Source organism: Taeniopygia guttata, chromosome 1A (genome assembly GCF_048771995.1).
Source record: "Taeniopygia guttata chromosome 1A, bTaeGut7.mat, whole genome shotgun sequence".
Classification (NCBI taxonomy): Eukaryota; Metazoa; Chordata; class Aves; order Passeriformes; family Estrildidae; genus Taeniopygia; species Taeniopygia guttata.
Genome location: NC_133025.1, coordinates 2915533 through 2928534, shown reverse-complemented (window position 1 = coordinate 2928534; position 13002 = coordinate 2915533). Strand labels below are relative to the sequence as shown.

The window sequence follows — 13002 nt, the reverse complement described above, 5'->3', positions numbered from 1 at the left end:
CCTTCCTTAGTAGACACCTGTCTTTTCAAACCAAGAAATGTCACTACGTGAGGTATCTAAGAGGGAGGCAGGACTGTAGGTGCCAATCTCAGCACTGATTAGGGAAGGAGTCTGGACAATCACCCAAGGATACAAGAGAGAATCTGCCTCTGAGCATGTCACCCTCAGTGATCTCTATCAGGAGAGACAGTCGGTGTGAGCACTGAAATTTCATGTGGTTCATCTCTCATCCGCTTCTCATCGCTTGAACGACAGCTTTAACTGCACTGATGATCTCAGCTGACCCCAGCTGCCTGCAGGGAGCCAGGACACTCAGCTCAGGTGCAGATTTGTACATTAAAGGTACTCCAGAGGGGAGGAGAGTTTAGCTGTGTAAACAAAGATCTTCAATGGCATCTGTAGTTAAGGATGGATTTACAAACAGGACCACGTGTGAGCTCATAAAGATCTCAGCATCAAAGTCAGTGATCAACCCAGGGCTCACAAAATCCTCTACTTTGGGGTGAGATAAAGCACTTTTTTGTGGCTTTAGGAATTTTTTGGATTGGCAGGGGAATGGACACCCAAATCCCGTGGAGACCTGTTCCTCACAGGAGTTTATATGGTCTGGTTGACAAGGTGGTGTTAGGTCTTAGGTTGGACTTGACGATCTCAAAGGTCTTTCCCAAGCTGATTCTGTGATAGGAGATGCTAAATTTTAGTTGGAAATATCCATCTGAGATGATCCCAGGAGTCTGTGCAAGACAGAGCACAGTGGGAGGTTAGAGCACAGTGAGCTGCAGAGCCCAGGTTCTGCAAACCTTGGCCATAGGAATGTGATGAATGGCGTGGGAAATTAATTCCCAGAAATATGTGGGGCATCCCGTGTGTCCTGCTGATAAACATCCTTGGATAAATGATATTTCTGATGAACTCTCAGCTAACAAAGTGTAAAAATTTCACCCCCTCCCAAAAAATGTTCTGCAGGAAGTCCAACAGCACCTATTCTAAGGACTTGGAAAGTATTTACATTATACTCCCAAAATATTTTAATTGATTTTTTGTTGTTGTTCAGGAAAAAAAAAAAAATCAAACTCTGCTGTTAATTGATCCCTTGGCAGCTCCAGAAAAACTCTGGCATTGTTCATGCAGAATTTTGTCAACTTTAGGAGAAAATCAGTCCTGGGTTGAGCTGCAGCTTTTACCTCTGCAGTGTTAGGGCTGAAAGAAAGAATAATCACTAAGTAAAGGATGGGCATCTTTGGCATAAATACTGAAAAATAATGCTTTTCCACCCTAGAGGGATGGGAAGGCACAAAGGACTTTGAAGACAGAAGTAATGTGAATTTCTTTCTCCAGACAGAGCAACTGAGGCCCAGAGATGAGAGGCCAGGAGGACATTTCCCAGCACTGAAGAGTAATTGAGGTGTTGTCCCATCTCCTGGGACATCTCCCATGTCCAGGATTAACATAATGGATTCTGGAATCAGTCTGGCCCCCAGCCTGGGAATATTAATTTTTCCAAAGTGTTTTCAAGCCTAATTTGAGTTTATTTCAATAGTTAGGAGTAAAGGTGATCACTTACAGGTACTTTCGAGGTGTTTAATTTTAAAAATCTCTGCTTTAAGCTCTTAAGACTCATTATAATCTTAGGAATTCACTCTCCTGGTAGAGTAATAGCCATTAGATCAAAAAGCAGGGTCACAGAGCACATGGTGGGGACAAATTTAAAGATTTTCCCATTCAGCCATGAATACAGGAGAGCAAAAGCTGGTTTTATTCATTTCTTTTACATGTACTGAGGAAGGAGGAGAGGGGTTTTGTGGAAGCAGGAAAAGACATGAATTGGAAGATATTTAGCATCTGGATTGGAGCCTGTCTGCAAGTTTAACAGCTGTTTTTACCAAATGGGATTAAACCTCCCCCAAAACAAACGAGCCGTGGTGTGCACAGTGCTAAATCTTCGAGGGGAAAAAGGAAAAGGAGATTTAAACTGGCCTGCTGTCTCCATCAGTGATCCTGCAGGGAATTTTGCAGTTGTTGAGAGGTTAATGTGGGTCCTGACTGCCCACCTGACCCAGCCTGCCTGCTCCTCTGTGCTGGATATGGAAATCTTCTCCGTTTGCTGTCTTCAAGTAGGGAACAGCTCAGCCAGGGAGCGGTAATGGAGCCCAGCAGGGAACAGCTGTGTTCATCTGTTGCTTTGTGGATGAAAAATGTTGCCTGAAATACACAGAAGAAATCAAATCCCTGCTCACTGCAAACCCTTGGTGAACCCCAGTGTTTCGTACCTGTGAGGAAACTTTTCACCATCCACAGGGGAAGAGTCTGAGGATGTGAGAGGAGAGGTGGAGCAGTAAAAAAATACAGAATTCTTATCCCTGCCTGGAGATATCACCCAGAAATCCATGCCCATGGGTCTGCTCACCCCTCCTCCTCTAAAAAAGCTAAAGGATGTACCTAAACATCCTCTGGCATTGATGTCCAGTACCAGAGCTGCAAGTGACACCAGGAGGGACAAGGGGTTGAGATTCTCTTTTAAATTCCTCCTTTGCAGCCTGACAACCAACAGGTGATTGGAAAGATTCTCAAAGGCTTTGATCTGTCCATGTGGGATCTTCTGTGCACAGCTCTTCCTTCCTTCCTTCCTTCCTTCCTTCCTTCCTTCCTTCCTTCCTTCCTTCCTTCCTTCCTTCCTTCCTTCCTTCCTTCCTTCCTTCCTTCCTTCCTTCCCTTCCTTCCTTCCTTCCTTCCTTCCTTCCTTCCTTCCTTCCTTCCTTCCTTCCTTCCTTCCTTCCTTCCTTCCTTCCTTCCTTCCTTCCTTCCTTCCTTCCTTCCTTCCTTCCTTCCTTCCTTCCTTCCTTCCTTCCTTCCTTCCTTCCTTCCTTCCTTCCTTCCTTCCTTCCTTCCTTCCTTCCTTCCTCTGTCTCTCCTTCTTTTTCTCTTTCTTTCTTTCTTTCTTTCTTTCTTTCTTTCTTTCTTTCTTTCTTTCTTTCTTTCTTTCTTCTTTCTTTCTTTCTTTCTTTCTTTCTTTCTTTCTTTCTTTCTTTCTTTCTTTCTTTCTTTCTTTCTTTCTTTCTTTCTTTCTTTCTTTCTTTCTTTCTTCTTCCTTCCTTCCTTCCTTCCTTCCTTCCTTCCTCCTCCCTTCCTTCCTCCCTTCCCTTCCTCCCTTCCCTTCCCTTCCCTTCCCTTCCTTCCTTCCCTTCCCTTCCCTTCCCTTCCCTTCCCTTCCCTTCCCTTCCCTTCCCTTCCTTCCCTTCCCTTCCCTTCCCTTCCCTTCCTTCCCTTCCCTTCCCTTCCCTTCCCTTCCCTTCCCTTCCCTTCCCTTCCCTTCCCTTCCCTTCCCTTCCCTTCCCTTCCTTCCCTTCCCTTCCCTTCCCTTCCCTTCCCTTCCCTTCCCTTCCTTCCCTTCCCTTCCCTTCCCTTCCCTTCCCTTCCCTTCCCTTCCCTTCCCTTCCCTTCCCTTCCCTTCCCTTCCCTTCCTTCCCTTCCCTTCCCTTCCCTTCCCTTCCCCTTCCCTTCCCTTCCCTTCCCTTTTCCTTTTCCTTTTCCTTTTCCTTTTCCTTTTCCTTTTCCTTTTTTCTTTCCTTCCTTTTCTTTTCCTTCCTTTTTTTCTTTCCTTCCTTTTCTTTTCCTTCCTTTTTTTCTTTCTTTCTCTTTTCCTTCCTTCCTTTCTTTCTCTTTCTCTTTTCTTTCTTTCTGCCCTGCACAGGACCATCCCCACCTTGTGCCTAAGGATATTTTCTTTTACCTTTTCCAATCACCAAATCCCACTTTTCCCTGTCCCTCTTACACCCCCCATGAAATGCTCCCTGTCAGAGGATGTGCAGACACTCAGGACACACCAGCCTTGTTCCCACCCAAGGATTTATCTGCTGCCAGAGTTCTCTGCCTCCAGGATCTTCCCACATCCCTGCCAGCTCCTCCCTGTGCAGCAGGAGCAGGAGGCAGTGCTTTATGAGCCTTGTCACCAGCAGATTGATGGAAGCTGGGAGGACCGAGGGGGTCACAGCACGTGAACCACGACCAGACCCCACCATCACCCACCCCTCAGGCACAGGAATGATTTCTGCCTCAATCTCCCACCCTGACAGTGTGCAGGACAAATGGGGAGCACTGGTGATAAAAGGGGCCCTGATCATTAAACACAGGGATGGGATAAGCTGGATCACACCCCTGGGATTTTCCCTGTGATGATGCTGTAGGATGGGGAAGGCTGGGTGGGATTTTGGCCTTTCCACACCTCGTTGTTTTGCCTAGCACAGCCTGGCTTTGTTTTGCAGCTCCCTTTGACACAATCTTTGAAAATACATCTGAATTTCCTTCCTAGACAAGTATCATACATTTCCTTTCCTTGTGCCATCTGAGATGCTCCAGGCTAGCAGATGTGACACAGACTGAGACTCCCAAACCCTTTGGAAATTGTGCTGGGGCCAGGTAGGGAATGGGATGTCTAAAATGACACCTATTTGCAGACAACCCACGGGCCTGGCTTCTCCCAGGCTCAGCAGCAGCCAAGTAAATTTTTACTCTTGCTGGAAACATTCCCACCATTTGATTTGCACAATATTCCTTCCAATTTCACAGTTCCTGGCAGGAGGGAGGTCTGAAGTCACCCCCAAAAGTCGTGACAGGTTTATTCACTGAAAGAGTGCCACCACCATGGGTTTATTCTAGATTTTCTGGCAGTAGGCAAATAGAAATGTCAGAGAACAAGAAGTTATTTTAAATAGCTGAGGTTCTTAGCGAGATTAAATTGATATTATTAATATCGGATGAAGTCACATTTGTCCAGGATCCCAACTCTCATTTCTGTGGCATTGGCTGCACCTCATCATGGCATTTTTAGACTTAAAATTTACAAAAGAAAAAATTTTAAAAATTTGTGCTGTAACTTAGTGGAAAAGTGGAGAGAAAGGAGGAAAACTTGAACATTTGGGGATTTGTTTTGGTCAAACTGTGCAGGTTTGAGTTTCCCTTGGAAATGTGCAGTTTATTATCTCTGTCCCAGCTGTTGTCTGTCTGGAAACCTGAGAAGGAGTTTGGATGTCTTGCACCTGGGGAGCAGGTGGATTTTTTTGGGAAGGACATTGATTGGACTGAGGTGCTCCTGAGATGCAGCCCAATCTCCCAAGAGCAGCTGATCACACGCTCCAAGACTGAATTTTCACCGGAGATGGAAGCAGGAGAGGGACTGAAGAATGAGGAATTTGAAGAGAGATAAGAAGAGGAGGAGGGTAAAACAAAATCCCCAAAGACATTTCCAAAATGAACATCTGTTAGCAGGGAGTGTGGGAGATAAAATAATAATAACAACCACAGCAGCATAAACAATCGGCTCTCCTGCCTGCTTCTGAATCCCTCCTTTTCTCCTTCTTTCAGGAATAACTTGGCTGATGATCTGCCCCCTGCCACATCCCAAGCTCTCTGTCAGAAAGGGAAAGTTTCCTAGTGGCTCAGAGGTTTGCAGAGCACATCCCAGGTGTCAGATGCAAGAGGAAAGTTAAAAGGGAGAAAAAATTTGTTCAGCGGAGCATCAAAAGCAAATATTCCTTTGGCACTGTCATTGATTCCACACCTTCCCCAGAAGTGCCTCACCGTTATTTAAATCGCTTTATCCTGTTAATCCACAAAAGGCAGGTGAGATTAGGCTGGGTTAGCAGAGAATTGCAAATATATTGTTGAGATACTTTCTGTGAAGACAAATAGGCCTTAAAGCGCCTTAATGCCTGATGCCAGAACGCTGTGCTTAATTAAGCAGCTACAGGGGCCATTTACAAATGTGATTTCTGCATTGATTATCTATAACTCTCTCTGCAGCCCCTATTAACAGCCTCCTATGGAGAGGATTGTTTCCCATAAGTGGCTCATCCAGGGAGATGGGGTGGCTGCCTTTGCCAGGCATCCTGTTCCAAACACCCAGCCTGAAAATATTGACTAATCAGCAACAAATGTTGATGGGGCAGAGGAGGAGGGATAAATCTCCTCGGGGGCTCGTGGTGGGAGGACAACAGTGATGAATCTGCAGATTAAAAGGCTGTTGGATTATCATTAGGAAAGGATAGAGTGTGTAAAAGTGTTTTAGGCCAGATTCCACAGCTGGTCCTGTGTGTTTGCGTAGAAAGTTGGGTAAAAATTTTGCCCAAGGTAAGAGGGAGAGATTTGAGTGCTCTGTTGAAATGGTCACTCAATAAAATGTCCAGAGGAAACTGTCAGAGTCAGGACAGGCTGGTTGTAAAACCCTTCCCAGGAGGATCTCAGAACAATATGCAATATTTTCTAGCATAACTTCCCATTGATTTCTATGGAGTTGTTCTGCTGTAAATCACCTGTTTTCTGCCCTTATAAAACCAAGATCTACAGCCTCCCTGCCAAGAGGGCTAGCCAGGAACAGAGCTGCTTCTTTGTCTTCCCATCAGGAGCTGCTGGCTGCCTTATGTGCAATTTGAAAAACAAGATTTGGGCAAAACTGGGAAAAAGCATTTTCCCTACATGGAAAATCCAGCAGCAAGGGCACACAAACACCTGTCCAAAGGATTCTTCCAGGGGTGAGGCATCCACAAGTTCTCTTGGCAGGAGAGAGGGATAGCCAGCATCTCTAGCAACAAAAATAACATGATCCCATGTGGAGAAAAGCCTCCAGATTTCCAAAGGAAGTTTTTTTTTTTGTTTGTTTTTTTTTTTTTTTTTTTTTGCAACAAAGGAACAAATTCTGCTCTGGAAGGCACAACCTTATGCCCACTTGGGTCAGTGAAGCAAAGGCATCATCCCTCAGCTGATGGATGGAGCCAGCCCTAGCTGTTGGATTTTTCCTGAGAGGACCACAGGGATGAAATCTGCCTCTTCCCAACTGCCTGTGTGCCCTGAGGAGGAGAGGGAAAAGCAGCACGCACAGAAGAAAGAGAAAAAATTTTTTAAAAAGGGAAAATATGTCAATAATTTAAGAGACAAAGCTCCTGCCACGGAACCCAATCTCTTCCAGGCGCCCGCAGCAGCTTTTGGACACCTTGATTAATCATAACTGGCTACATATTATTTCCCTATAAGCAAACTACAATGTTACTCATACAAACAGCTTAATCTTGACAGCTGCAAAATGCCAGGGTTTAATGTGGGATGGAGGGAGTTTTGCCATATGTTGCCACTCCGGGCCTGAGACGTTCTAATCCACAGCATATTGCCTGCTGGAAACAGCCATTTCAGGGAATGCCTCCCTTCCCTTTTAATTGCATTTGTTGTCTCCAGTTCACCTTGTCTCCTCTTTTTCCTGCCAGCACAGAATAAATCAATCTCTCACGAGCAGCTTGGGTTGGGTTGTTTTCTTCTCTTGGTTTCTGTTCTTGGGAAAAGAGGGTTGAGAAGGTGCTGAGGGTTCTTGTAGGGCTGGGGGGTCACACACTCATCCTGGCTGATCCCACTCCCAGCCCACTATCCCTATCTGCCAGGTCAGAAAAGGCTTCCTGATCGTGTCTGTGTTCTCTGGAATTGCCAGATGGCTCCTGCAGGGGAGGCTTTTCATCTCCTGCTTGCTAATCCCCTTTTCTTTGATAAAATGACCTGGCATGGCAATGTTAACTTCAGCTTTTTCCTGCTCTCTTTCTGAAAATTTGAGGATGTGGTCAAGTTCTCCACTCCTGTTTGGAGATGTGAGCACAGGGAGGCCAGAAGGCCATGCCAGGGTGAAAGAGGAATGCTCAGGAGAGGATAAATTTGTTGGTTTACGTGTGTCCCCACCTTTTTCTCTCTCAAAATGCACCAGTGCTGCTTGATCCTGGGCAGGAATGAGGTGGTGTGGGCACCATCTGAGTGGTGGTGGACATCACATAAGGGAAAACCTCTGTATCCTTCATTTTCCAGCACCAGGTAAGACAAGTCTGGAATTTTACACCAGCTGTGATTGAAGCAGATGCCTGGGAACACACAACTGTGCAAAAATGACCCAGGATAAGTGGAAATCAGCCAGGTCACCACCTTCCATGAAATATCTCTGTTCTGCCTCTAACACAGAATCATTTCATTTGGGAAGGACCTCGAAGATCATCAGTTCCAGCTGTTAACCCAGCACTGCCAAACCCAGCACTGCTCCATGTCCTAAACACTCCCGCCTGCACATCTGTATTTGCTGTCCCTTGGTTTTCTGCAGGTGGGTATCCTTTCTGACCAAGGAAGGGAATTTTTTGCACTTTTCCATTTTTTTACAAAGATTTGGATGGTTTGGACCTGTGATTCTCCTTTGCAGCTGCTGAAAAAGGAGAAGGTTTTGGCAACCAAGCTGTTACAGCTCCTGCAGGCTCTCAGAAGGCTTGGATGCAGTCTCCAGCTCTGTTGCAGAATTCCAGCTCATGCAATTTTTATAAGTTTCTCTTTTTTTTTCCCTTATGAAAAAAGAAAGCAAACAAGATACCTATTTTTCTCCCTGTTCCACTGCTTTTCCTGCTGGCTCCTACCAGCTCTCTTACATCCTTAGGGGGTGGATGAGCCCTCAAATTTAAATCCCTTTCTCTGTGGTGTCCACATCGTTGTCCACCCTGCAGTCTCTTTTTATGCCCTAAAGACATGATTCTCCACAGACATTGGTGGCAGGGCAGGAAAGCCATGGGGTTAAATTGCAGCAGAAAGATTAACCTTGATATTAGGAAACAGTGAAAAGTGAGGGAAAATGGGGAAGATTGTTCTTATCCTTGGAGCAATCCTGCTCATTGCTTTGTCAATGGGGCAAAACCATTGTCCAACTTCTTCCTGCATCTCTGGTGATCAAGGGGCCTTTCCATGTTCCAGCACCTTGATGCTCTTGTCCTTTGTCATTCCTCCCGGGATAAATCTCCCTGTCACAGTAAAATCCAGACTTTGCTCCCTCATGCCCCCTCTCCATGAAAAGAGCCCCTGTTCCTCCCAGGAAGGTGTCTGAGGGCAGACTGATACATGATGCATTTTGTTAATCAGATCTGTGCCACGACTCAAATGATGGAAAGGCACATGGTAATTCTTTGGGCTAAATAACTCACATTAAAGCACTTCTTTGTTGCCCCTTTTACCTCATAAATCCATAACTCAGAGTGGAAAGGGGAAAGAAAGGTTAATTGCCCACTTGCCCGAGTGGAATTGTGATGGGATTCATCTTCCCCCATCTCAGATGTCTGGTGACAGTAGCCACAACTCAAATTCATGTCTTTTATGCAAAGCAATCGCTGCACAGCTCTTCTTAGGAGCACAACACGAACAGGAAGAACTGGGAAACCACTGGAAGAATTTTCCTGGCTAAAAGGCACTGAAATCTTGAAATCCTTCCTCCAGATGTGGTGCAAGGGTTTCACCTGTGCCTGGTGTGGGAGCTGCTGGGGTGGGAGCAGGGTCTAAATTATGGCTGCCCATAATGAAGTATCTAATTGTGGCATATTGAAATGGTTTGAGTGGGAATTGACCTTAAGGATCATCTTGTTCCAGTTCCTGCCATGTAAGGACAACTTCCACCATCCCAGGTTGCTCCAAGCCCCATCCAGCCTGGCCTTGGACACTTCCAGGGATACAGGGGAAGCCACAGCTGCTCTGGGAACCCTATTCCAGGGCCTCACACCCTCTCAGGCAGGAATTCCTTCTCAACATCCCATTTCACCCTGTCCTCACGCAGTTTTAAGCCATTTCCTCTTCCCTTCCTTCCTCTTGCCCTGTCCCTCCATCCCTTGTCCAAAGTCGTTGTCCAGCTCTCTCATAGCTCCTTTAGGTACTGGAATGTTCTGTAAGATTTCCCTGGAGCTTTTTTTTCTCCAGGCTGCTGAGCGGCTTGGGGAGCTTCCATCAGTCCTGATTTAAGGGACCCTTAAATGAAAATCAACTCTTGTGCAAGGTTACTTGGACAAACCTTGTGAGCAGTGGGAGAAAGGAACACCTCCAGACACGTCACACCTCATCCTGCAGCTGTGGCCTCCAGGAGAAAATTATGGATTGTGCTTTGATATGGGAATGATTTGGGGCTGACTGGCTCAGACACAAACTCTGCTCGGTGCCCAGGGGGTGTCTACGGTTAAACCAAAGGAATTCCAGCTGGAATGGAGCTGGGCTCCATCCAGCCTTGGTTGCATTCAACACCAGACCAAACAGATCTTGCATAATTGTCCAGTGTTGCAGTAAGGTAGAAAAATCATAAAGAAAGGCTTCATAAAATCCAGCCTGCTCTCCTGGAATCAGTGACTGGCCTTATCAGGCTAGCCCTTTGCACGTTGCCATGTGAAAGCAATCCTGGTGTGAGCAGTTGGTTAGCACAACAATCTATTCCGGGGTGAAAAAACAACCAGCACCTCTATAAACTGCTTTTACACCCTTAGATAGAAAAATGGGAACTATCTCTCACAAACAGCTTTCCCTACATGTACACACCGAGAGTTTGACCAATCAATACAGGATAACAACTTGTTACTGACCAATAAAGGGATTGGCAAGAAATCTCCTGACCAATTGGAGTCACACGTGAGGTCTGTAAAACTGTGTAAAAAGGAATTATGTGGCTAAAGAATAAGCTTTTTCCACCATGAAGAAAATGGAGTCCATGTGATTTATTCCAGTAGCCCAGGACTCTTTTCCTTCTCTTTCCTCTCTTCCTGGCAGTAGATAAAGTTGTTATTTTAAGCATAACATATTTGCACATGAATGGGGATCCATGGCATGAGCAACAAATCATGTCTGGGCTTAGCAAGAGTGAATATCCACACACCTTGTAAGTGCTGTCCCTGCTGTCCCCAAACCCAGCTGCCAGCTCTGGAAAAGGGTCTGGATTGGGAAAAATGCTCCCTAGAACACTCATGAGACAAGTTTTGTTCAAAAGCATAAAAAATATTCAGTGAAGTTCATCCTCAACTCTTCTCAAGAAATATATTTCACTATTGCTGAGAATATTAAGAACTACACAAGCACACAACCTGTGAAACCTTAATTAAAATTGAAAAAAATAATTCCACTTTTAGATCTATAAACTGGGAGTGTAAAAGCCACAGAAGCCATAAATGATACAAAATATTTTGTATCTCTGTATGTATATTTAATGGTACCATTATTATCCCCAATTACATCACAAATCATTGAAAATTTTGTGAAACAGGTAAACTATTTATACTTTTTATGCAAAATATAACAGTAATAAAGCATCAGCTCAGCCCTCCACACACTCCTTCAGATTTGCTCTCATTTGCATATTGCTGAATTTACACAGTACGTTTTGCTAATTAATTTTTATCTGGAAGCCTCTAAAGCAGGGCCGTGGTTTTTCCCTCCTCCAAGGATGACTTGTGTGGTTGTCTCTTCCCAGGGAATGATTTAATAAGAGAGAGGGACTTTTCCTGGGGAAGTTAATAGCGTTCATAAATTCAAAGTGAAGAGTCTTTTTTATGGCTTGGGTGGTTTAAACAACACAAATGATGTCCTCTGGCCTTGACTTAAAACACCCCTGTGAGGAGCTTTGTGTGAAGAACAGGAACTCACCTGATTTCAGAATCACCCCTGAAATTTTTTGGGGGGTGTTTAGAAGCAACATCAGCCCAACCAGAGAAACTCTTTGTGCTGCATCTGGAAATTCTTCATGTGGCCACAGACTCCCAAGGCTGAGCTGATTGTGTGATAACTTGTGGAGGTCAGAGTTGTAATCCCGCAGCTTTCAGCTTCCAAATCATCACAAAATGTGCAGGCAAAATTGCTTTGGCCACCAGAAGAATTCCCATTATTCTTTTCATAACCAGTTGTAGCTATGCAAACACCTTGCCCTTTAATGTGAGTTTTTAATAGTAATTTCTCCGCTTAAAACTTAGACTCATTTAGATTGGAAATGACCTTTCAGATGGAGAACAAAATCAGCTTCAGCAAAATCAGCTGAAATCCTTGTAAATCAGAGGAGTGCAGCTTTCGGAGAAGCTTTCTCCTCCCTTTATGATTGCAGCTAATTAACATAACACTCTTTCTGCCTTCCAAAATGTTCATTTCATCCACCCCCCTGAATTTTGCAACAATTCACTGCAGATTAATCACTAAAAGTGGAATTTCTCTGTAAAACTAAATTAGTCAGTGTTATTAGAATTTCCCAAAATGATTGGTACCAGTCAGTGTGAACTCATGGGTCCAGCATGAGGATGAATTCAGAGATGTTTACATGAGAGTGACTTTAGTCAAGCTTTACTGCCAGGGCCTCCAGCTGTGCTGAACTCTCCTCTGGCAGCCACTGGAGTAAAATCAGCACTTGCTTTAATCCTGACTGCATTTGGGTGAGCTGAATCATTCCCTGGAAATGCCAGGATCTCCCTAAAAGTTACAAATGGACTCCCATGTGATCACCTATTACACAGATGTTTGCATTCAGTCAAAAGAATCCCACCCAGGTCTTCAAAAGGTCATTTGCTCTAATTTTTCTTGCTCTGAAGTCATGGAAGGGCACACTAGTCTCATAAGGTTTTGTCTGAAGGTGATGGGACATCCTGGGAGACAGCTTCTGAGCAACACAGTTGATGACAGATGTCTAATATATCATCAAGCACCCAGAGCTGAACTGAACAACTCAGAATAAAAAGGGAAACCTAAAGCTGGCCTGTCCCAGTCCCTGCTCCAGACAGAGCTGCCTCTGCCATGCTGAGCACAATCAGGTTGTGAAATATCAGAGTTTTAAAGACAAACCTCTGCAGCTGTCAAGCAGCACAAGATACACCCCGATGCCTCCTCCTCCTCTTCCTCTTTCCCATGCTTCTGCCTCCAAACTTTGCTTTTTTCCATGCTTTTTGACTGGCCTTTCTCCTTTGGTGAACCCTGGCAGGAATTTAGCATCACAGCAAAGAGAGACCCATTTTGGGCTGTGGGGAAAGTAGAGAGATGAAACTGGAACTGAAGCTGGCCCAGCAACTGGGAAGTAAAGGTTATTTCTTTAGATGTCAGCAAGGAGAATGAATCAGTCACAACTACTTAAGGAACCTCAGGGAACAGTTCAGGCATATGTGATGCATGAGGGCAGATCTAATTGGGGTGATTTTTTTGGGAAGAGGTTCATTAAAA

General features: G+C 44.9%; 1 long non-coding RNA gene across 2 annotated transcripts; it reads right to left on the bottom strand.

Moving 5' to 3' along the window:
• Window positions 1-1064: 1064 nt before the first annotated feature.
• Window positions 1065-4372, bottom strand: LOC140682283 (uncharacterized). Of its 2 annotated transcripts, XR_012053804.1 has the most exons (5): window positions 3731-4372; window positions 2440-2537; window positions 2271-2307; window positions 2052-2202; window positions 1065-1200 (listed from the first exon to the last, which is right to left on the bottom strand). It is a non-coding gene; the product is annotated as an uncharacterized lncRNA (long non-coding RNA). The 2 variants fall into 2 exon arrangements; XR_012053803.1 differs by lacking the exon at window positions 1065-1200 and having other exon boundaries at window positions 1737-2202.
• Window positions 4373-13002: the final 8630 nt, after the last annotated feature.